This window comes from Haemaphysalis longicornis, unplaced genomic scaffold (assembly GCF_048455015.1).
Source record: "Haemaphysalis longicornis isolate Haplotype H1 unplaced genomic scaffold, Haemaphysalis longicornis Haplotype H1 scaffold_8, whole genome shotgun sequence".
NCBI lineage: Eukaryota > Metazoa > Arthropoda > Arachnida > Ixodida > Ixodidae > Haemaphysalis > Haemaphysalis longicornis.
In genome coordinates, this window is record NW_027526445.1 from 144,692,776 (window position 1) to 144,718,940 (window position 26,165).

The following is a 26,165-nucleotide window of genomic DNA, read 5'->3' on the forward strand; positions in this document are numbered from 1 at the left end:
GCCCATCTCCGCCGCAGTTCGCCTTCTGCTGATCGCTCGGCACTTCTCATTAAGTGAAGGCGGATCGTCTCCTCACGTCCCCTTCAGCTGTACACAACTACCCTGAACGTCGCGTCTGCGCCAATACCGCCGCCATCATCAGCAAGGCCAGGCTCCAGGGCAGAGAAATTCGTGTGAAGTGGTTTCCGGAGTACATGGCGAAGAAGAACTGCATCCAACCAAAACGAGACGGCACACTAGGAGGCGCGAGCACTTACCCTCCGCTCCCCCGAGACCGACCATCCATGGTGGTTCGAGAACGAAGATTACCTCGTGAACTACAACGAGATCACCAAGTCCTACCACCTAGCTGGACGGGTCATGCCACTCCCCCACCGGGGCCTCAGCCGGGAGGAGGCAGCGCTACTAAGGAGCTCCAGACCGGTGCCATCATTGATCCGGTAAAGCTGCACATGTTTCATCCATTACTTTATTTAAGGGGTGGGCTTGAAGTGTGCGGTGTGGGCCTGGCAGACCAGTGGCACATTTGTTGGGACTGTGCTCGGTTTTCAAACCAACAAGTAATACAAAGACATATCCGCTGCAGCTCCAGGAACATGCACTGAGTAACGACGAAGACACTCAACTCCGGGCCGTCCAGGAAGTACGCGCTGCGCTCGAGAAGCACAGACCAGGTGACTTGGCAATTGGAAGCTTTGGCGCTGCGCCTAGAAACCGCAAACCGTTGGACGACGCCGGGCCCGCATCGCGGCGCTTAAACACCCTAGTGTTGTAGCCACAAGTGAAGTAATTTCTAATCATAAAATATCCGAACTCGGTGCTCCTGGCGCCTTGCATTCTGCCCGCACTGCGCAGCGAATGTACAAAGTTTACTGGCACACAAAAATGGAGATTTTGATTTATTTTTCTTGAATTACTTTCTGCTACATCGGCTGCCGCGTCTTTCTTCAACCATGTTTCTTTATCTTCCGACGCAAATATTCGACCGGGCAGAATGGCCGCAATTCATACGTCAGATTCCCGCACTCTGAGAGCTGTCCTCCATGTGCACTGGTGTGCGGACGTGACCCAACGTGTACCAGTAGAGAGAGAGGGAGAGAGAGAGCGAAATAAGCTCGTTATAAAGAAGGAAATGCAGACGGTTTGCCAACATGCGTTGCACAACACCCATCCCAATAACTCTTGTTCCATCTGCCACAAGGCCGGTAGTGCCATCTTTAGCGCACATGAATACAAGTCACGACCCAGGTTGTAATAACACACAAAACCCAAAATATTTTCTCATCATAGCAGCAGCTATTTCGGTACAATTCGCGTTGACGCCTACAAAAAGGATAGCAATTACGACTCCTATCTTATCTTGTTTGATGAGACATGCAAGAGTTTTACCTTCAAAACTTTGTCTCAAAATTATATCTGCTTATGTGCTTCGAGGGCGACAGCTAGCAATTAACAATACCTTATTTTTTTATACTTTTAATGTTGACGAATGAAGATCATGTTTCGCGTTCGTTTGGGAAGGCGTGTGCTGCGCCGCCTTCATTGGTTGGAAATTGATTACCTTTCTTGCATCATAACTTTATTGCCAGCGTATATTACTATCCGTCGTAATCCTTTGAGTTGTATGCTTCAGATATCTGGGGTGCCTCTGCAACTGAAAGGATGTACAACATTATTCTGCCAGAATAAAATCTGTTCCTTCTGCCGTTTTTGTGACAGCTCTGTTTCCGAAAGCAGCTACAGAGGCTCAATGACCCCGAAATATCCTGGTTATTGCTTCCTACAGATTTGTCCCTGCTAAAGCTGCATACCCAGATTTGAAGATACTAGCGAGTTTACGTACCTTGCTGATCGTCATGTGGTAAATCACCCGACCGATGGTGTTTGTCTTTCGCACGGAGGAAATTGGGACATGAATTTACAGCACGCTCTGTTTAGAACTTTGCAGCGCAAGTTTCCAAGAAGTATATCAACGCTGTGAAATTATGCAAGCACACCCACCATACAAATCCGCGGTTCAATACCGACTTGGCGTAAGATATTGCAGGGTCTGTATGTGTTGCTTGCGCAGATGGTACTTTTTTGGGCTAATTTTCTTCCCACCAGCACGTGAAAGCATTCTTCTACCCTGGCAACAAGCTCCGAATAGTCCCCATAGGTATTCAGTGAGTTGGCACATTACTTCTTGTGTATTGCTCCTCTCAGTCAACGCCGTAAAGGACCTGATGGGAGCAATGTGACGAAGGAACCCCGCCGTGCCTTGCTTAATGAGCCCCAATTCCAAAAAGACCGGCAAGAAACACCCACCGAGACCATACTTTTTGCATGGCCTGTAAAACCCAAGTGTTAATTTTGATGCATAAGAAATTGTCCAGCGACCAATATGTTGCACAAATCAGCATCCCGCACCACAGGAAGCATCTCCGAGTTGTTAAGCCGAAAAGGTTCTTCACTCGGAACAAAATGAAAAGCCAGATTTAAAGATATCGAAGAGCAGGCCAAAACGCTAGGGGAAGGCTAGCCAAGAACACCAAGTACTTCCACCGGTGAGGTGGGGCCAGTAGGCATCTATGTGTAGCCTTAAAAAGGAGCGAAAATGGCTGACGAAACTGTTTTCAATTCTCTCCAAAGCCAGCAACTTGTAATTGAAGTCGAACGGGCAAGACGTTGGAGGGCACCCTCAGCACCAAGGTGTAGGCATTCTTCTTTGTGTCTGTCTTGGACATCTCAGCTAGTAAGCCAACAACCAGAAAGCAATTACTGCGACTTTATTTATATGTCTGTTTCTATACTTTTTTCTGTTCCTTGTCCGTTTCTGTCCTGCCATATGCATGTGAGGAGTAATGCTTGTATATTGCTCAAAAAGAAGCATTTCGAGAAAACAGTTTCAGTTTAAAGCCCGTCTTCTCTGTCTTGTTTTTTTCATCTCGGTCACTCTATAGTTATACCGTACATATGGCTCGTCACAACGTATTCCTATGGAAACAAGAGAAAAGGTATACCCCTCAAATATACCTCTCAAATGACAAGGACGTCATAAACATACCCTTGAAATGACAACGAGTGCCATTTGGAAAATCTAAGGAAGGAAGCCATTATGTTAAACGACGAAAGGAACGTTTCCCATTGCTGTGCCTTGGTTTCACGCCTGGCATCTAAAGGGCAATTCAGTCACCCAGTAGATGTTATAGGCACCTCACACATGTGCAAGATCTGAAGCACTGCAGAAACGCTTAGCCCAAAAATAAGCGAAAGATTCAGATAGACGGATGGGTCCAAAATACTATAGGAAGGACTGTAACCACTCCCTTCTGTAATGCCTTCCGGACCTGAGGGTAAATAAATAAATAGACTACTACGCTGTAAGCATTATTGACGAATAAAGGCGGACTTGCAGTAGCAGCAACGCTGTGAGCTAGACACGCCTCTAGAAATGAAGGAAGGGCTATGTCTAACGCGATCACCACAAGTAAAGAGGAGTGACTATCTCAACCGACTCCCACGAGGCCTGCAGAAAGTTTCAGAATAGTTAAATCTTCAACCCATTTCTACACATACAAACAACCCTAGAGAATACCAGGTGTCTTAAAGCTGCCAATAATCTGTCGCTCTAACTAATGTCTACTTCTCCCGTATCGCCTGAACGCAGCCACGTGACAGCCATGGTCAAGTGACCTTTTGGAGTAAGAACTCCACCTATATTTACGTGGCTGTGGACTGTGTTTGCACCGATGATGATGGCGACGAGAACCATTGTCCAACCCGTGCCCAACAAGCCACTAGCCTCACGCTTTTCAACTGGGAGGAGGGGTTATTAACCATACCCTATGTTCCTCAAGGCCTGCTCCTCAAGTACCTAGCTAACTCGCTTTGTTTTGACAGATTTCCAAGAAGCATTTAACAACATCTGTGGTATTTTCAGCATTTCTATCTCCAGCGATGGTACTGTGACAGTGCACTCTTACTTTGCCTCTGGGCCCAATGTGCAGCGCTGCGGCCTGTACGACCTTCACCAAAATGACTACTCCGCGACAATTCTACGTGAGTTGAGGTCGCCCACAAATGAGGTTCTGGCTGTCTGACGTATGGGTAAAAGCCCAACCTACCTAGTCACCGTGCAAGGTTCTTCTACTATACCGCAAAGGTTGTACAATAATGGCTGTGTACTGAACCATAAGCATTATTGGCAACGAGTCATGTATTGCTACAGGTGCTCTAAACTAGCTCACCAGCGAAACTACCTTCCGAAGGCAACTGTAGACCCAGAAAGACAGAGAATAAATGCCGAGGGCAAGCCACGCTATTGTTGCGGACTTTGCAAGGCTGATGGCCACGAATTAAGGTCGACAAAGTGCCCGACCAAACAGCGTACCACAGCCCCCGCTCGCCGTCGGGAAAACAGTTCAGTGAGGGTTACATTAAAAATCGCTTCAAGGTCCTGAAAACCATTAAGTGCTCTGCTGTAGAAGATCCTGAGTTACCCGTTTCAACAGGTGTTTTGTATTCGAAGATTGTGAAGAAGCCCGATTTTAAAAAGCAAAGGCCTCCTAAACATACGTCCAATGAAAACTGGGAGTTGACTGAATCTGCTTTAGTAGATGAGGACCTGGATGCTCAAAACCCCATCTATCTAAGCAGCTTTAGACACTCCTTGAAATGAAGGCACACGTAGCTGGTCTCTGTAAAGAACGGGGCTCAACAAACGTCCCTTTAGGGATGCAGTCAATGCTCAAAAGACAGCAGCCAGTGATACAGCCATTGCCAGCTGACCCAACTTATATAAGCTAGCTTAAACCATGGCTAAATCTCCTTCAAGCCATAAACCTATGATCTTGAAATGGAACTGGAGAGGCCTTTCGAACAAACTAGGTGAACTAAAAAACAAAATTTACTTAGGTAAACTTCATGTGTGGGCGCTTCTTTTCCAGGAGTCAAGCAAGTTGTGTGCTCCCCCTGACTTGATTGGTTAGCATACTCCTACCATCCCTGATAATTGCACTGGCAAAGCAACTGTAGAAGCGGCATTATACATTACCAATACTGTTCCTCAAATGCCAATCGACCTTCAGAAATGGTGCAACCAGCAGCAAGAGGTGGTCACACTTTTAACGCGCCAAGCCAAAACACCACTTAATTTACTGTCATTTTATGGGAGGCCATGCAGAGCAGGTCTTAATGTGGGATGGCTCCATCACCTCAGGGCTATGTACCCACGCACTCCCATATCGTAGGGGGATACTTCTTTATCGGGCTACGAGATAGACTCCAAGAGAGGAGTACAGGCTCATGACACCTTCACGAGCGTGGACTTTTCCTTACTGAACATTCCTGCTGTACCTACCATCCCTTCAACTCGGTCTCATGCTCCGGACTTTATGTGGTGGCTTTGCCCCGGGAATCCCTCCTGAAATCCAGACCCAGACGCTTGGGCGTTCAATCATTCTCCAATTTTGATTGGCTTGCACACGAAGAAGTTACAAAAACGTCGTCGTCAGGTCAGAAATGTTCACTGGGACAGAGTACGCTCTGCTGAACGAGCTTCTTCACTAACTTCCGAAAACAAAATTTATACGCTGGAGTTCGTACTCACCGACTTTACTATACATACCACCATGAACGAGGATCAACCGAACCCCAATATGCACCTCCTTAAACTTTGGGCTGAGCTTTGCCGAGCAAAGATTTTTGCTAATCGGCACCTGACGCAATTCAACGCTCGTGTCCCCGCAAACCGTATGGCGGCACAAGCGCGAAGCTACAAGAAGCTGTTGTCACGTCGCCATGGCATGACTGGTGCTCTGCACATAGCTCTGGCACTGGAAACAAGGCCTTATGGCGGGCCTTCCAAGCCATGGAGAGGAGTGGTAGCCTGGCTCACCCATCAGCTAGCATTCGCCTAGCTCTCAACATCAGCCCAGATGAGTTTGCGGACAGAGCGGCCGTGCGCTTCTTTCCCAACCAATAAAAACCTACGCCCGCCCCTCCGTCGGCTGTGGTACTGGACGAATCGGGTATAACCGCACCGTTTACGATGGCTGGGCTCATCGCGCCCATTGGAGAATCCAAGGCGCACTCTTATCCAGGGTAGGATGAAATCCCGTATGAGCTGTTCAAGAACTTGGAGGGGAGGCCTTGGACGCACTACTCCGTTCGTTTAATGATGTGTAGGCAACAGGTGTCGTTCCACCAGAGTCGAAACACTCCGCGGTAGTGCCTATCCCCAAACCGGGAAAATCACCCATGGGTAATAATGCACTAAGACCTATTTCATTGACACCGTCAATATGCAAGATATTTGTGCGAATAGTGGCCAATCGATTATCCTGGTGGCTGGAGCACAACAGGAAACACCATCCCGCTCAGATTGGCTTCAGACCGCACTTAGGTACAGAGGATGGACTCTCTATTCTGGCTGATGATATCTTGCATGTTTCACCTCACAGCCATCTTGTGCAGACTGTGGTGGCCATCGACATTTCCAAGGCCTTTGACAACGTGTACCGCAGGACAGTACTCAGAAAGATGGAGTCCTTAAGGGATTCCACTTCGTGTACCCAAAGTGGTACACTCCTTTCTGTGCTCAAGGATGTTTTCTGTACAACTGGATGGGAAGCCGGTCGGCTTGTTTACATCGAATCGTGGGGTACAACAAGGTTCCGTGCTAGCACCGCTGATCTTCAACATCGCATTTGCACCTTTGGCATGGAAGTTACGAGACATCCCTTTCGTGAGATTTCTCATCTACGCGGATGATGTCACACTGTGGTCCACAAACTGCGACCTCGGTTCACAGTGCGGTCATCTCCAGCAAGCCCTAGATGTTTTTCATGCCTTTGCGGAATCCGCCGGTTTAGGAATTTCAGCTGAGAAGTCGTGCTACGTACAAGTAGTTAATAAGTCAGAAAGCGTCTATGGCTAACTTTCAACTTAAAATTGCTTCAGCTGCCATTGAAGCCCACGAAGAGCTGCGGGTGCTCGGACTTCTGATCTAGAAGTCGGGTTCTGGTATTCACTGGCACGAAAAGGCACGGAAGGACTCCTCGACAACCTTGCACTTGATCCGCCTGATGGCAACGCGTAGTGGCGGAGCCCGCACGGAGGTGGGTAGACGACTTGTACGTGCTGTTCTCCAGCCGCGCCTACTCTACCAGGCACAATTTTTCAGACTTACCTTACACCTGTGGGAGCAACATGAGACTATAAACACAGAACCCATGCGCACCACCACGACACTTCCTTGTCTCACCCCGATACCCATCTTACAGGAACACACCCAGCTCATTACTATAACGGAGATTATAAACCAGCGCGAAGAAGAAAGGAAGCTCAAGCTTTTGTATATTCCAATAGTCGCCGCGCTTCAGTCACCCTTTTGTCATGAATCCCCGTCACTTTATCCTTAGACGATATTCCACCTTGGTGGTACAAGGGCAATAACAACCAATAAGACGACGAAACTTCGTCGCCGTGACCAGCCAACCCCATCCTCCGATACCAGTCCCTGAAGGCCACAGTGTTCTGTAAACAGACGCAGCTTTTCTGCATGTCAGAGGACGAACTGCTTTCGTCAATGCCACGCACCCGGAAGTTAAACGTTCGCGCTGTTACACTACCGACCCTCCAGACCCGCTGCTACTGGAGATCCAGGTTGTACGTGACGCAGTAAATTCTGCAAGTGCACTCCAGAACATCACGGAGGTGCATATATACACAGACTCGCTCAGTGCTGTGAAGCATCTGAAGCAAGTAAAGAAGACACCTCTGATCTGCCAGCAGATTCACAGCATCCACAGAACACAAGAGCTGACCATACGTGTACATTGGGTACAACGGCACGGTCAGAATATACCTAATTAATTAGCGCAACATATTTCCGACTCTTCTTCCCCCTCCCCACCCTGAATCCTTCCCTGCCCCCGTTCATTGGGAACCGCACTCCCATGATTTAGCCCGGGAATCTCTTCTGAGAAGGACACACGAGCCCTAATTCCTCCGTGTGTCTGCTCCCTGCCCCCTAATCTTCCCCGGGTGGAGGAAGTTTCTCTCAGGAGGCTTCGGGCTGGGGTGGCCCTCACACCGTCAGTCACTTGGACTTGGGGACACTCACAAGACGACCCTGGAACTTGACCCAAGTGTCCGTCTCCGGCATCCTTTGTGGACGTGCGCGGCAACAAGGACCGCTCGAGGCGATGCTCCCAGAAAGGTTCGTGAGCGGTGAGATAAACCGGATGCGTACAACCGCTGGGTGCAGGAAGATTAATACTGCAGGTCACTGATGGACTTTCTGCACGCCAGTGAACTGCATACATAACTGTAGACTCGAATGCCTATCGTTTTCTTGGCCATCTGTGCTCTTGGCAGCCCCTCTCTCCCTACATTCTTCTCTTTTTTTGCCTTCCTTCTCTCCTCCCATCGTTTACCGCCTCTCATAGGACACGAGGCAAAAAACACTATGTAAAAAAATTATACTGCAATTGCACAAATGAACAGAAATTTGCGTTTTTGGGTACGATTTCCGAAAATGGGGTTCGTTTTTTTTCGGAGTAAAAAAATTAGACCATTTTTCGAAGTCATCACCATTCCATTCTCTAAATGTAAAGTTAGAACACAAAACTCAACCCTCGATAAAGTACTTAGAACATGACCCATAGGCGACGCTTAATTATAGGCACAGCCAGAAAATGTAAACTGGGCATAAATGTAGTTTCGGTTTAGTTGCTAATATTTATGACATTTTTGTTTAGAAAGTTTAAACAAAATTGCCGTTAGAGCCGTTTACTCAAGTCGAGGCTAACCCCGTAAATGCCCGTGTATTGACGGCAGACTGTAATTCTAATTGTGCAGTACTTATGGCGTGGATGTGAGGTCAATAATTATGACAAGTAAAATAAATTTGGCGCTGTTATAACATCTTCTTTGTGTTCAATTCTTCGTTAAATTCGCCTGGTAAAGTTTCTACCGAAGTTTATTAGCCGTTCTATGTTACCATACTCCTCCAGTGGTTGAGTGTGTATAGACAGAAGACAGGAATTCTTATAGCGCCTACTCCGACTCTGTGAAATAAATTATTACAACGAGTAAATGAAGCTCCTATCAGTGAACAATTGCCATGTAATTTTTCGGGGTAGGTTTTGACAAAGAGTGAGAGAAATTATCGCAAAACATACTTCTCCCACGGGCACCAATTTATTGACAGCCGAGGGAGATCGTGTAATATTTACACCTTCTAAGGAAAATAATTATGAGAATAATGAAACACTTTCGTGATAGAACGTTATTAGAGGCCAATTGATATTTAGTTATTTTGAGGGATCTTTGGCAAAACAACAGTTACAGCTGCTTTCTGCTGAGCCTTTGCGATGAAGTCGTCGTTGCGGCAAGGCCGCCCGCAAGGCAGCCCAAAAATACATCTTTACCATATATATCTTATGCATACATTTGGCAATGCTCATTGAACCAAAATATTTTTTAAAAGCATAATTTACTTACGGTCCTCACTTCGTCCGTAGGACGCTGCGAAGACAGAGAATCAGAAAATAAACACGTCATCTAGTAAATTTTGAGGAAGAATATGTACAAAACGTAGCGGGAAAAATGGAAACCCACGCTCACAGTATGTGTTTCTAAGCAAAAGCCAACACTATGGTGCATCAACTGCCCCAGAGAACTGGCCGAGACACTTTACTGGTAACTTCTAAATATGTGGAAAATGTAGCAGGTTTTCTACCTTTTTAAACTTCCGAAAATAGACGCGTGTACGGGACAAGGAAGGAGCCCATGACGAAACTCTGTCATTTATTTTTTTGCAGCTATCATTACCTATTCAGAACATTGGCAGTGAAGACTAGGGAAACGTTGGTCTAGGTAACGGCAACACAAACAAATCATGCCTAAGCTAGGAATTAAATTGCTATTGTTAAACCAGTTAAATTGCTAAAACTTTTGCTTGTTCGCCACGGGTTCTAATGCTCGCTACTCATCACCACCAAGGCCTATTGGTAGTAATTTTACAGTACCACGAAACGGGCACCCCTATAACAATTGGTTGAACACCTCACAAACCTCCTCTAATAGGTATAGAATGCTCATCAGTTATATATGCTGTAGTAGAATGTTAACATTTACCGGCCTCTAGAAACATTTTCTGCAGAAACTGTGTAATGCCGAAGAAGTAGATAGGAAGAACTTTAATTTTACTTTAGTATTACAAATACACGTGAATTCCTTCTATATAAGACTTGTTAGCGGCAAATAAAACCTGCACACAATACTTTTTGTTTATTCAACCCCAGTTTTGGTATCGTGCTTTAAGTCCCCTATTTTCAATTCATCACGCACAATGGTATTAGCCTCTTGTTATTAGACCTGAACGGCAACATTGTCCCCCCAAAACTCACAACATGCCCGATGCTGCCACTCGAAGGCTTTAAGTTCTTTAACAGCGTGCGTTCGCTATTACTCTGCAGGTGCTGTTCACAAGGAAACATCCCTTAAGCCTACATTCATGACAGCACGCACAAACATCGGTGCACTTCAATATCAGACTGTTCAAATAGCTTCGCTTAATATTTTGACGTGCACATATGGGGATTCTTTTTTTTTTTTTGGCTTCCTTCCTCACGTTTTTGATATTATAATGAACACACCCTACCGATTATCACCACGAACAAGATTCGAGTAATATATAATGATTACGAACCTCCAAACAAACTCAAGGGAGTTTTGGGGTGATTTTGCCTACCCATTCCCACGACTAACACTGCCACAACTGCGCCCGACAAGGGCACACTACTGAAGCTCTACCTGCCTTTCCGTGGTCCTAGGAGATGACTGCTGCATCCGTCGCGGTGGCATGGGTTCCAGTGTGTCATAAGCCCAACTGGCCACAACGTGCCACGCTTTCAAAATTGGAAAAGCGTGTAATAATTAACTCTCTCGCGTAACGTTACACTACACGCAGCGTACGGAAAGAATACAAGTCGAAACAGCACTGCAGCAATATTGCTTTACGATCAGTACAATTCCGAGATGCATCTTTTGTGCTTTGAAAGCATAAATTTGTTGATAGTACTTTTTTCTAAATTGAAATATTTTTGTGAGCAATGCCTTATTATTTCAAATACAATAATGCGCATCGAATTGCAGTATTTATAAACCACAATTTACTCACGCTTGTACGACGGGAATCGCTCTGCAAATAGAATGGCAAAAGATAGTTGGGATCAATGAACACTAGTACCATTGATACGCACTTATCTTGCTGAATATTTCACAAAAAACGAATACCGAATGACAACGAATATATTGACCGAATCATGCAGAGAGTAAATAGTCGGCAGTGTTCCAGTGTTTTCCGATAGTATTTAAGGAGTACTGACACGAAATTTCTCGCTTTCAGTTTTTATGCTGTAAAGAATACCTATTGGCCCAGTAATTACGAAAATCGAACCGGAAGCCGTCAGCCGCCAACACAGAAAGAATTATAGCACGTTTATTGCAACCAATTTCTAATTTTGTCGCCGCGCCGGAAAACGGCCGTTCGAAGGCCAACCTGCAAGAGGGCCAGCCTTACGTCACGGTCTCACCCGTGACGTCAGGGACGTTTTTCTTTCCTCCATGCGTTCACCGCATCGTCTGCTACGATAGCACATGGTCCGCACTCGCCCGCGCAGTCGACATGTCGTCTGAATCGTCAGACTAGGATGAGTCGCTGCCACCCGACAGACAGAACAACTTTATTTGGCCAGGCGATTAGGCAGGCGATGTCTTCACCGTCGTCTGTTTTTTAATTTCACTATGGCTCGAACCGGCGCAGACCGTGATAGCAACAGCTTGTCTCCACTCTTCTAATCAATCTGATAGCGAAAAAGAAGCTCCACATGCAAGAAAGTAGATGTTAGTGTGGTAAAAAATTGTGCTACGGGTTGCTATCAGCGCTGAATTTAAAAGCGGCGTTCAGATATTTGCCGCGATGGTAAGCCTACGCTGACCGGCAACGGAGGTTCGGCGCTTCGACCCAGTATTGCCGGCACCGCAGTTCGGCGAGCGGCCGAAAGATGGCGCCACCTGCGCGCTAGAATCAAAACAGGCCGCGGCAGATGTCTTGGTCACAGGTCGCTGAAACGGAAATTATTGCCAAAATAAAGCTCCGTATGCGAAAAAGGGGATGATAGTGTGGTGAAAAGTTGTGTAAGGGATAGTCGTTCGCAGTTGTACAGATACCAGCGATCAAATAGTCGCCACGATACTAAGCCTAAAGTTCCCAAAACCCAAAGTGACCCGTGCGACCCCGAGCCCGCTGGCTTGGGCGACAGTTCTTGCGGCCGCCGCCGCGCACGAACTCAGTCCACGTTTAGCGCTTCATGTCGTCGCGTGGAAAATAATTCATCTTGGCGTCGTCGTCGATTTGCTCGGACAGGCTTCCACGAGCAGTACTTCGCATACCGCGAGCTTGCCATAGCACAACTTGGGCGAGCTCGGCGACGCGCACCGCCGCGTCGCCGCGGTGCCCGTCGACATCGCGCACCGGGCGGTGCCGGCACCGCGCAGTTTTCGGCACCAGTGCAAGGGAACACCATGCGCCGGCCACCAACTGAAGAGCAAAGACGTCGAACACGCAACGTTTACAAGCATTGCTCACACAGCTACGCCCACGTCTCCTGCCCAAACGAATACCACCGACAACAGCAGCGCAGGATATCGTTTCCGGTTCCGAAAACGACTAAATGACGTCACCCTGAACCGGCCAGACACGCAGGCCGATGTTTCGACACGCTGAAAGCGATTTCGCTAGTGCTGACGATTTGTGGAAGCTCGCGGCCTGGACAATCAAAATCGATTTTAGATGTGATTCCGTCCTCGGATCGCTGCAAACATTTCTGTGAGGCATCTCTACAAACTACTGAAGCCAATTATATCATTTTTAGGCGTAAACATTTGGTGTCAGTACTCCGTTAACGGCTTATACAATACGTAAGCTCCAAAGTAGGGTGGCTGAAATCAGCAGCGATTACAAGCATCGTCATTAGCATCATTGTCAGCCTATTCTTGTCCGCTGTATAAAAGAGGTCTCTCCAAGTGACCTCAAGCAGCTCGTCTGCTGCGCTGCCCGAGTCCATTCTTTGCAGGAAACTTTCTGATTTCAAGTCCAGATCGAGTTATCTCTCGTGCTCGACTTCTTGTCCCGTGTCTCGGTAGCAACTCTGTCACCTTCGAGTTCCTCTTGTTAGAATGTAGTCTCGATATGCAGCAACCTGATGTAAATTTTTAGTTTTTTAGCAGCGAAGCTGTTTAACAATTTATAATTTTTTGTGGGCACAGCTAAAAATATCAAGAAATAGCCAAGCGCGAGCACGTTTGCGGGGACCTTGAGGCGCTCGCGCGACAGTTAAAAAACCAAGAAAATGCCCAGCGCTCGTCTGTGCGTGCCTCGCGGCCACCGCCCAGCGTCCTCGGCGCACTTTTGTCAGGTCAAGCATACCCATTTAAGATGATTGGTCAAGATTGGTAAAAAAAATCTCCATCGTTCGTAGAAATCTTGCCAACACTTGATCGCAGCAAGAACGACTCCAGCGTACGCTGTTATAGTGGCAACATGTTGTCGGGACGAGAAAGACAAGTCATAGCGTATGCACTTCCAAGGTGACGTAATGATTATCACTTGAAAAAATGACACAAGCTCCCACTTACAGCTACAATGATTTAGTAAAGGTCGTTGCGGCAGAGGGTTGAAGAAGAAAATTGGCTGCTATCATGGACTTGAACGTTCGCGATGGTCGTGAAGGTTGCGTACAGCTTCGCCACGTTGAAGTCTTACCGGTTAGTGTAAGAGTTTTTCATTGGTATTTTTAACTATGATGTTTTCCACCCAAGTTTGAGCCCTTGTTCATGTCGATCGTTTTCTGTTGCTAAGCGTTTCTCTTGTCATTCTTCGTTCCATCGCCAGATGGAACGAAGGATGACACGAAGTATGACACGAAGGATGACACGAAAGATGGAACGAAGTGCTTTGTAGATGCCATGATTACCCCATTTACCCAAACAGGCCGTTAGCATTGGTTCCATACTGTTGGAATAAATATTACAGATAGCCTGCGTTCACTATTTGGGAGTGCTTGCCAAGTGCAACCATAGCCTACGTTCACTATTTGGGAGTGTTCGCCAAGTGCACCTCAAGTGCATCCCATCATTTCTGGGCTAGAATTTCTTGCCATGATTGCATCAGCACCGTCAACGTATCCAACGTATATTCTGGTACTTTTTCTAGCATTTCGTTTCTTAGTCTGAAAAGGCGGTCCCGGACAGTTTACTTAGCATACCTTGAGATTTAGTCATATTTATCGTTTCCCGGTGAGGAAGCTTTTAAAGGGTTAGTTTTATGGCAATGTTCGAATATGTTCTTTATTATCACTGAACCATAAATGTGGTTCGCAAAATTTAGGTTGAAGTTTTCCGCAATTACACACAATACTTTCCTCTCCCGGCCAAGCTTCCAGGTTGCCGTTATCGTCACGTGTAAAATGTTTTAGCCTGATAACATCCTCCTGTTTCATCACCATCGGCGTCATCATCGTCATCACCATATTAACGCCCACTGCAGGGCAAAGGCCTCTCCCATAGATCTCCAATTGTCCCGGTCTTGTGCTAACCGCGACCAAGTTATTCCGTCAAAATTCTTGATCTCATCTACCCATCTATCTTTCTGCCGCCTCCTGACACGCTTGCGTTCTCTAGGGATCCACTCTATCCTCGGTATTTCATGGCGTGAAATGTATGCAGGCAACCAAGTGTGCGCCGCCATAGCTGTGGCCAAGCGTCTGTTGGTAGGCGACGTTGCGCGCACGGCCCGCAGATCAGGCACCCCTCTTTTCCTCCATGCAACCGCGTGAGTGCGCTCGTGGCCTCCGCAATTTGCTCCCGGCGGCGAGCCGCCGGAAGCTGATCGCGAAGGCCACGGTGCGCCGTCACTCGTTACGTCGGGCTCCGCGGCATGGCGGCACTTGTCCGTGCTAAGCACAACTGTGAAACGCATGACTGTGTTTCACGTTACGAACTTTTTGCCGAACAGAAAGTATTGCGTCGAGTTCACTGTGATTGCGATTAATAACATCTCTGTTGGCGCCCCAGTTTAGAATCGGATTGGAACGGAGCAGGTGACGCACCCCGGTGTCTTTTTTATCTTCGGCGTGCGGCCGCAGTGGCCCAGGCTTCGCCTTGTCCGTGGCGCACCGGCCATGTCTGTGGCCGTTTCCAGTGTTGCTAAGCGAAGAAATTGACCGCTAAAATTTTCAACGAATACCGTCTATTACCCTTACCGGCCAACGCTCATCTTGACTTCGCATTACATGCCCCGCCCACACCCATTTTTAAATGCAACGCATCTCATGCTCGCCCCTCTGTCCTTCCTGCACAGCTGCGTCTCTCCTCCTCTCCTCTCTCCCATAGCGAACACTCTCTCCCAGACAGCTGCGGGTTGGCGGACCGCGCTCACTCCGTTGCTAGGCGCCGGTGGGCGGCGCTTAGCTCTGCGCTGCGCGCGCTGCGCATGTGCAGTACTCTCTCTTTCCGCGCTCTCCCCTCCTTCGGGCGCTGTGAATATAAAGCGGCATGCCGCGCTCCGACGGTCTCAGTCGACGGTAGTCCGCGTTACGCTTGCACTCTCTCGCAGTACTCGACGATTGCTTGATGCAATCGTCGAGCCCCTAACTGTGCACTTTACGGACCACAAATCACTCATTCTCGTCAGCAGTAAAGACCGCACCTGAGCATACGTCTACTGCATGTGCATTGCATGGTGAAAATGGAAAATTACGCCCACCTCCCCTTCGCGTGAAAATCCCTGCTATAAGCGTAATCAATACGATGGAAAACGCCAATAGAACCCCCCATGAGATGCGTTGCATCACACCACGGTTCCCGCGAGGGGAGGTGGGCGTAATTTTTTTCTTGTTGTTTTCTCATAATATGTCCATGTTTCAGCCTCGCCTTAATCGCGAGAATTTTACTTCGCCTGCGGAAGAACATCCTGGTGCTACATTCCTTGCAAATGCCATTCAAAAATGCTAGGTGGTTTCAATTCCGTGATCTTTTTTCCCTCGCCAAAGCTACTGCGGTTTCCACTTAATTAAAGGCTTTTAGAAGCCCATAAAAGCTCTGTAAATTTGTTTATTATTATTCGGAGATTTTTGTATTACTTCAATATTATATTTTTTGTTTTTAACTACACTTTTCTAAACCCAGCCTGTTTTTTTGGTTGTTGAAAGTCAACAATGTCGCTTACGTTGTCATCTTCGTAAACAGATTGTAGACAATGAGGAGAACAGTGACGGGGTTGTAACTCTGAAGCACTTTGACATCTTCTTTGTTGTGAATCGGAATTTCGTCATTGTTGTGCGAGACTATGGAAACTTTCTGAGTTCTAAAGCTTTCTCAAAAGAGCTAAGAAAGTTTTTTAATACCATATCTCTTACCTAAGATCCGCGGTTATGTACGTCCTCTGCATCTTTTGCACTTTTTATGCCCTTCAAACCAGCGCCTAACGACTACGGTGTGTCCACGAACCAAAATAACGCTACGTCGACAAGAACGCTGAACCGCATCTTTGTCGGCGTAGCGTTAAGTTGGAGACATGCTTTCATAAAAGAAACAATAACACATAATTCGAAGTAAGCTTAAGTTCACAAAACGTGGAGATATATAACACTATAAGGGGTAATAAAAACAATTGAAGGACCACACACTTGCCAGGTGCAAACAGAAATATAGCCCCAGATATAACTCTTTTCACAAAGCCCAACGGAGGGAAGCCGGCACAGTCAGGCTGAATTCAACAAGTTCTGACAGGTTTCTTTCATCGCTTCAGTAAGTGGAAACAAATATTACAAGAAACTATGACTGCTCGAGTAAGAGCAGAAAACATTCGGAATACTCGAAAATTATACGTAAACATGTGTAACGGACCTTTATGTAATGAATTCTTGGAATGAACGAAGTTTACCAAATCCCCATTTCCCGCCCCATTGAAACCCATGTGTTCGCGATCTTTATGTAACGAAGTAGTTGCGAGTGTTAACCTTGATGTAAACAAGTCACTGCGCTGATGAGCCGTTGTTTTTTTTCCCTTTCTCTGAAAAACGTCGAGGGAAATGCACTGATTTAGCGACGTTCCCCAGCACCGCAAACATACGTGCGTTTCCAGTGTGAGTGCGTGGGGTTAGGTGTTAGGACTGCCTGTCGGCGTCTACTCGTGAGTCTCCACTGCCTTCTATGGTATCGGTTCATCAGTTATGAGTTCTCTGGCCAGGAAACGACGACTTTAGTCATTTCAAGATAAGCTTGCCATTTTAAATGCCGTCTCCACCGGCGAGACAGAAGGACGCACCCGCCCGGTAGGATACCCTGCCTAGCACCCCCTCAACAACTCTGAGTGCGGCAAATTACATTAAGTTCACGAAAAGAGCATAAGTTTGGTTCTTGAAACAGGATAAGGCGCCGACAAGTGTCCACAAGCAAAAGTTATACTTAAGTTTCACTTGTGAATAAGCGACCATGCTTCTTTGTAGTGACGTGTAGTGAGCAAGTTCGTGGAAAAGCAGTAGGCACAAATTACGCAGCTCTTCATTGTGAAGTAAATCCTTGAATGCTGAGTTAGCCATCACTGATATCCGTGATGTTGGTTTCGTTTCTGCTTCATTCACTCGATCCTTAACTTCAAACCTGCATGTAACGAAAACCTGGATGTAACAAAAAATTGCGAATTTTTGTCAACTTTGTTGTATCAAGGTTTAACTGTTCTGCGGCAGACTTTCATTCCTACATTCACATGAGCTCTTTATAAAGCATTCCATCCTTCATGCAAATCAGAGATATTACGACAAATTATTTTAGCTGATGAAGGATAACAACTTATACAATATATACAACCCGGCTACTGCAACACAACCAAACCTGCATAGATGACATCGCCCAATGCCTTAAACAAGAACCAGCTGCTGCCGCCAACAGACAGGATAACAAATCCCTTACTCATTCAAGAAACCTCATCAATTCCCCACTTTTCGTCAACTTTGTCAAACATACCTATTGGAAAAGTGGCTGATGATTATGATACCCTTTAATGCCGAATGCGGGCGCAGCTATTCAGCTGTTTAAGCTGTGTAATATATGTGGAGGCAAAAATTTTCTGACAGGCATATAATAGAGTTAGGGACTTCTTTTATTCTTCACAAATTACTCCTTCAAGGAACATTCTATCCCCAGGGCTGTATTGTAATGAAAGAGGAGCAGTGGCGGAGAAATGTACTGATATACGTTCTAATTGCCACCGCAATACGTGGTTCATAGAAGACGTGGTCTGTGCAAGTATTTTAGGAGGCGGTGAGAGCATTGGTGGCCTTACGAGGAATAAGAACTGGATGCTCTTGCACATGAGGGGTAGGACGTATTTCTTTGTCACGATATCTACAATAAATTCCCCACAAATAACATCGCTATAGATACGGGGGCAGTTATAGCGAGGGGAGGAAGTGCAGTACGCCTTTCCTTAGCGCTCTAAGCGAGAAATAGACAGCCACTACCAGCAAGGCCATGTCTAACTTTGCAGAACACAGCTCGTTAACTTCATCAGCCCTACCAATGTTTTTGATTGACATTGCTGATTGACCCGAGAGCGAGTGCACAGCCGCTCTCGTCTGTGTTGCTGCGGTCACTGAAAAACGTATTTCCACGAACCATGTTTTGGGTTCGTTTGCTTATGTTTTCTTTTTGCCGACCGGCTGCGCCGGGCTATAAATCACTTATCTGTGGGCCAAGTGAACCGTATTTTCTATTCTTTATGCCGCACGTGGTATCTCCTTTGATATAGAGAGTGTCGTGAACTATCGTCACCGGCCTAGAATAACCTTGTATGATCTACAGTGTTCTGGGTGCAATTCGAATGTTCGAGAAGCTCTCGCGCCGAGAGATAAATGACCGCAGGGCAGACGCCTCGGCATTCGACTCGCGAAGCTCGCCTGCGCAACTTACTTAATTGACTGCTGCTTCGCCGACTGTGTATTCTCTAGTAGCTAGGGGAGCAGAAGGTCGCTTCAATAAACTTGTTTTTCCTTCAATGAACTGCGTCGTTATTGTCTTCGTGACGATAGAGTTGCGGTACAGTCAACTACAATTACGAAAAGTGGCAAAAGCGGCACAGCCAACCTAAAGCTAGAAACCGTGACGTCTGCTAAAGGGCTGCTGTTGAATACTGCACGGGAATTAGTGTAGTGGACAGGCTGTCCCCTATACACGCGACGTTCATGGATTCGAATTCCTGCGCTCTTGCAAAGCCAACTTCGTTCATACGTCATTAAATCACGGGGTCTTCATGTCAGCGCGTTTTTTTAATTATTGGTTTGATTGCTTGCTTGCTTATTGAAGCTCAAGAGGCTCCCACAAAATTTGCCAGCAAGGAAAAAGTAACAAAGGTAAAAAACACAGAAAAAAATCGCAGTTGTTCTTCACGCCCTTTTGCCGCTTTTGAGTGAGATGTCTTTGTGCCCCTATGCAGCAAGAAGGTATGTTGCGATGCCTAACCATTGATGCGAATGACGTCGGCGAAGCCGCCGAAGTTTGTTGCATCGCTTTCAAGAGAAAAAATTGCGGCAGTCATTAAGATGGGCGGGTCAGAGCAGTGCCCCCTCCTTCCACCCCCGAGGAATACAAAAATTTCGCTGAACAGTTCTGCGCCTCCGCCGCCATTCCTTCCGTTGCCAGAGACCATCCCGCTTTGTCAGGACGCGTCTGTGAAAGGAGACAATCAGGGGAGGGGTTAGTGTGAATTCAGAAATCGCGCGGGCCTGCGACGTAATGCAACAAGAGCTCAGTATGAAAACGTGTGCGCTGATCTATCCTTGCCGCTAGAAAGCATGCGCGACCCAATATCCGTCACTGTCACTTCTTTTAAATGCAGAGCATTTCAGTAACTCACGATGTCACCCGCGTTGACGTCCGTAGTCCGCATCACTCCCCCTACACTATACAAAAAAATAATACCTACCGGCGCCAGGTTTCGAACCCACGACTCTGCGGGCGGAACACAAGGTACATGGTACTCTACCCACTGCGCCACAAAGCCGACACAGAAAGGACGGTTACGAACACGCGTTATATCCTTGACTCATTCAACCGTCGGCCACAGGTGCACCCTCTCCCCGGCGTCCTCCTCGCCTTCTTTCCGCTCGCAACGCCCTCTCTCGCCGCGTTCGGTTCGGGCGCACAACAGGTGGGGACGTGCGCAACACCCTCTTTCGCCGCGTTGGGTTCGCGTTGACCAACAGTCGGTTCGCGCGCAAGAACAGGTGGGGGCGCTCGCATCGCGCTCTCTCGCGGTGGTCGGTTTGCGCTTAAACCACATATGTCGTTCGCGCGCGCTCTGGTTGCTAACATCTGTGGAGTGTTCGTGACGTCAACATCACGCGTTCGTGTGGTGGCGCGATTTCGGCGCTATAACACTCTCTCGCGAGGGGCATTGGATTGGATTCGATTGGATTAGGTTGCATTGGCTTGGCTTAGCTTGAATTGGTTTGGATTTGGATTGGATTGGATTAAAGTGGATTGTGTTGGATTGTGTTGCGTCATAGCCGCGCCACGTTGCGTCATAGCCGCCCCATATTGCGTCATAGCCGCGGCAGGGGGTTCACGGCACGTTTCACGTTTCACTATCGAAATTACAACAACAACCAATACGTAATCCATACGACTTGCAGGTGCGCCCCCCGCGGAAATGCTCTGCATTTGATCGCGCCCCTCGCGAGGGGGATGTTTTTTGGGTGGCTTTTTGTTCCGCACAAGAGAGGTTGTGTGAGCTGATGGATAACCGCAGCGCCAGCCAACGGTTTCTCACGGATTTTTCCTCTCAATTCTGAGAAAAGGTAGGTTAGGGATCACCGAGAGAATGTAGGCAATCCCGAAGTAAAGCTTGTCAGACAAGGTTTACGGGCATTTTGTTTCGACCACAACTTCGAAGCGCACAAAACCAACTCCATTTTCGGTTCTCACACTGTTTACCATGATATTTTAGTTCACTTTAGATGCATATACCTACGTGTAGGTGGGTTTCTTTTCTTCTTATAAAGAGGGATTGGGAAAAGCATCCGACAGTCAAACCCTGGCTACCCACTTGTCAACCCCCTTGCTGAATAAAACACGTATGCGACATTCTACTCCAATGATGTTTGCTATCAATAATCACAATTAGCAATCAAACAGAAGGGTTTGGCATACCGCAGTTCCTCTATTATACGTTAACATATTTCTAAAAAACCGTCGCCTATGACAGGATTTTTACCGATGGTCAATGAGTGACAGATGCAGATTCTATACAATGCACGATTTTTACCTGCAGTATTTCACAGGCGATGTCGCCAGCTACGCCCTTATTCACTACAATCTCACTCCCGGTTCCTTTCTGTCCACTAGACCACGGGACCACAGGAAGTGACCATTTTCAGCCCTATAAAACATACTATACCATTAACAAAAGGGTAGCCAGTCTTCTAGTCAGGCCTAATAAGAGGTACAAACTCAAGGTGGTACAGAGCTACTACGCCAGTTAATCCAGCCACGATGACTAGTTGGACGCTTCTTTGAAGATCTGGAATTGGCAAGAGGCAAAGTAAAAACACGGTGTATTGTAGTGTTGGGAGACTTCAATGTTTAAGTAGGACAGAAGCGGCTGGAGGCAGGGCAATTTCGACATGTGCTCTCGGTTGTATAAACAATACAGGGGACTGATTTGTAGAGGGCGCAGAACAGAATAATTTTTGCATCATAAAGGCCTTCTTCTGCAAGCGGGTGAACCGAAAGTTGAGGTGGAGGAGCCAGAATGGGGAGCTATAGAATGAAACAGACTTCATACTATGTGATAAAACTGGCATCGCGCAGGATGTAGAAGGGCCCGGAAGGGTAAGGCGTTTTATTTTTTCCACTTATGAGAAGAGGCAATCAATAACATCCCTACTCATTGAGGTTAAACTCCCTCAAGTTGCAATTCGCCAAAAAATCGCGCGACTAAAATTTTGGTGTCAGCTTTAGAACAATAAGCTCAATTCTCCAATCTCTATTTGCATCCCCCAGGAAGAGTCTCATAAAGAACAAATCACCCACACATTGTTATGCCCTACACACAAAAAATTGACACATTTAAAACACTTTTCTTGTCGGAATGATTGTCGACAGGAACTGTCTTGCCGCAGATTTGTTTGAAAATGTAGACACAGTTGAATCTTTTGTTGCTGAATTAGAATTGTCATCGTATGATGTAGTTCCCACTCCAACAGCCCGACAGGGCTTACAGTATTGGGAAGAAATAAATAAATAAACAAAAAAATAAAAATAAATAAATAAAAAGTAATTAAATAAATAAACAAATAAATAAATAGTGACCACCGTAAGGTAAGATCTCGAATAAGGCCAGATTAAGGAGGAACCATAACAAGCTTGTAAGAAAGAAGCCAATCCATGAGCTAACACTAAGACGAAATGTGGAATAGTTCTGTATCGCGCTGCAGAACCGATATTCAGCTCTAACCAAGGAAGCAGAGGTAACGAAACAGGAAGCCAACGACAATCTCACCCGCATTATCACGGAGTGTGCAGTAGACGTCGGAGGTACGATCGCTAGACAAGATGCTGGTAAACTTTCTCAGGAGACGAAAGATATCCACCCCAGCTGACAGAATATAAAAAGCAGAGCTTTCGAACCTATTCAAAAAGCGTCAGACAGCTGACATACGGAACTATAGTCTGTAGGGGATTCTGCATGCTGTGAAGAACGCAGGCGGTCTGAAAGCAGTGAAGAGGCCTGTAGGCAATGGGAAAAATCCAGTGTATGCACTTAAATACAAGCAAGGCAATGTAACCACAAATAGGTGTCAAATAGTTATTATAGCCGAGGTGTTCTATAGCAATATGTACAGTAGCCGCGACATTGAGGATAATATCTTACCAGGAAGTAGTTCTCAGGAGATAGACATCCCGCCAGTAATGACAGAAGAAGTAAAGAAGGCTTTGAAAAAATGCAAGGAGGTAAAGCAGCTGGTGAGCATAAGACCAGGACTCTTGAAGGATGCCGGGCAAATTTACTATAAAAACTGGCAAGCCTTTATACGCAACGCCTAATGACCGCGAGTGTACCGGAATCTTGGAAGAACGCGAACGTTATCGTAATTCACAACAAAAGAGACATTCAGAACTTGAAAAATTGCAGGCCGATCAGGTTACTGTGAGTCGTCTCGAAGGTACTTACCAAGGTAATCGCTAACAGATTTTCGGCCACCTTAGTCTAGAGTCATCCAATGAAGAAGCATAAATTTGTATAGCGTATTCAACAATAGACCATATTGACACGATCAATCAGGCGATAGAGAAGTGCGCGCAATATACTGAAAACCTATATATGATGATGATGGTTGGATGTTTAAGGCGCAAGGCCAACTAGGACAAAGAGCGCCAAAGTAATGGTTATGTATGACAGTTGAAGATGTAACCCCTAAGATTGTTCAACACGAGCAGAGATTAAAATAGTAAAATCAGTGAGACAATGAGGATGGCTGGTGTAAAAGGCCAGGGTGTGATAGTGTAGGGCATGAAACTATGTGCAAGAATTACGCGTGATAGGAAATAAGTTGTAAAAATTTGATTTCGCTAAGAAACCTAAAAGTTCTTTGTATAGGGACTATGGGATCATCCGCTAAAAACAGTGCTGGATGTAGTGGGATGTGTTGTCTGTATAGTCGCCTTGTTCTGTGGAGTGCTCTACATGTAATGAGAATGTGAATTACGGATAGGCCCTCCCCACACCTGCTACACAAGGGTTTTGGAGAACCAGTGAGCAGATGGGAGTGTGTTGCGTGTGTGTGGCCTATCCGCAATCTAGCTACTGAAACTTCAATGAATCTGTTGTGTGAGTCAGTAGTGTATAGTCCTAGGTGTGGTTTAATTAGGTGTAACTTGTTATCTGTCTGTGGGCTCAAGTCGGCTGGCCAGGTTCTACGAAGGTGTTCTCTTATGTATGGCTTGAGGTCGGTGTACGGTAATTTTGGAACGTCCACTGTGTTCGTGTGTGCCGCAGCGGCGGCCATTTGGTCTGCGGTCTCATTTCTTGCAATCCCACAGTGACCCGGTACCCAACATACAATCAATTCTATATTTTTGGCATACGCTGACATTAGAGTCTTAAAAACTAGATTGATGACGTGATTTTTAGAACGATTTTGGGATGATAATGCATGTACAACGCTGAGTGAATCTGTGTAGATGATGGACTTTTGAATGTGATGTTGAACAATATGACCAGCAACAAGAAAAATGTCATACGCTTCCGCCGTGAAAATGCTCGAATTTACATGCATCGATGTAGAGGCCGTAAAGTTGGGTCCGTGCGGAGCACAAGACACCGCGATAGAAGTTTTAGATGCATCACTAAAAAATTCTGCAGCCTGGTATTTTTGTTGCAGATACTGAAAATGTTGTGAAATCGCGATTTGTGGTACCCTGCTTTTTTGTAATTGTGTAAAGGGCAGGTCACACGATAGAGGGCGAAATGGCCAGGGGGCTATAAAGTCAATGGTTGATGTTCTGAACGTGTCCAAAAAGGAGATTGACAGTTCAGAAGCTTCCCTTCTCACCCTAAGTGAGAAAGGTAGAGACAGAGATGGGCGATTTAAAAACAGCTGTGACGTGGATGTATCCATAAAAACAGGTTTAAACGGATGGTTGTCGATTGATGATATTTTACAAGCATATAAAAGATAAACATACATTCGCTGGTACTCCAGGCACCACTTGTCACACTCCACATACAGGCTTTGGACAGGGCTTGTACGGAAAGCACCACACGAGCGGCGAAGCCACAGGTGCAGCACTTGGTCGAGCATTTTTAGCGCTGTTTTTGTAGCCGACCCGTAGACAACACTACCATAATCCAAACGAGACCCTACCAAAGCGGTATAAAGGCGCAGCAGGAGTTGTTTATCTGCACCGTATGATTGGTGAGACAGGACTTTCAAAATGTTCATTGTTTTTAGACATTCATGTTTGAGTTGTTTGATGTGAGATATGAATGTGAGTTTTCCATCCATCACCACACCCAAAAACTTATGTTCCTTTTTAACAGGGATTGGGTCACCATTGACGTTTATTTCAGGATCAGGCCTTACTCCACGTCTCCTTGAGAATACGACACAGGTACTTTTTGTGGGATTACGTTTGAAACCATTTTCGTCTGCCCAGCGAGAGAGTTTCTTTACCCCAAGCTACACTTGACGTTCACATATGGATATGTTACAAGATTTAAAAGATATTTGTACATCATCCACATACACTAAACAGGAGATCGATGGAGGCAATGCTTTCCGAAGCGAATTCATCTTGACGATAAACAGCGTGCAGCTCAAAACTCCGCCTTGAGGCACGCCATTTTCTTGAATGTGAACTCTGGACAGTGCCGACCCGACTCTCACACGAAATGTTCGTTTGGACAGGTAACTATCAAGAGTGTTCAACATATTACCGGTTACCCAATACGATTTTAAGTCTGCAAGAATGCCGTAACGCCATGCCGTATCGTACGCTTTTTCGATGTCAAAAAATATGGTAATGCAATACTGTTGGTGTATAAAGGCATCTTTGCTGTATGATTCTAATGCAACAAGCTGATCATTTGTGGATCGCCCTGCCCGGAAGCCTGCCTGGCAGCCCTCGAGAAGACCATTGTACTCCAGAAACTACACGAGCCTATGGTTTATCATCTTCTCGAGGAGCTTACACAGGCAGCTTGTCAGGGCGATGGGACGATAACTTGCTGGAGAGGAAGGATCCTTCCCCTCCTTCAGAAAGGCCACAACTATGGCCTCCTTCCAAGACCTTGGAAGCTGCCCCCAAAGCCATATTCTGTTGTAGAGGTGTAGGAGTGTCTCAAGAGCGTCTTCATGTAGGTGTTGTATCATGGTGTATGTAATGCTGTCTGCCCCTGGAGCTGAGGGCTTACAAGTGGCAAGAGCAACCTTCAGCTCATGAAGTGTGAATTCAGAGTTGTAAGCAGAATTCGACTTGTTCTTGTCTCGTAAGGGCTTCTTTTCTGCAGATGTTTTGTGTTGCATGAAAGTATTAGTGTAGTGTGCTGAGCT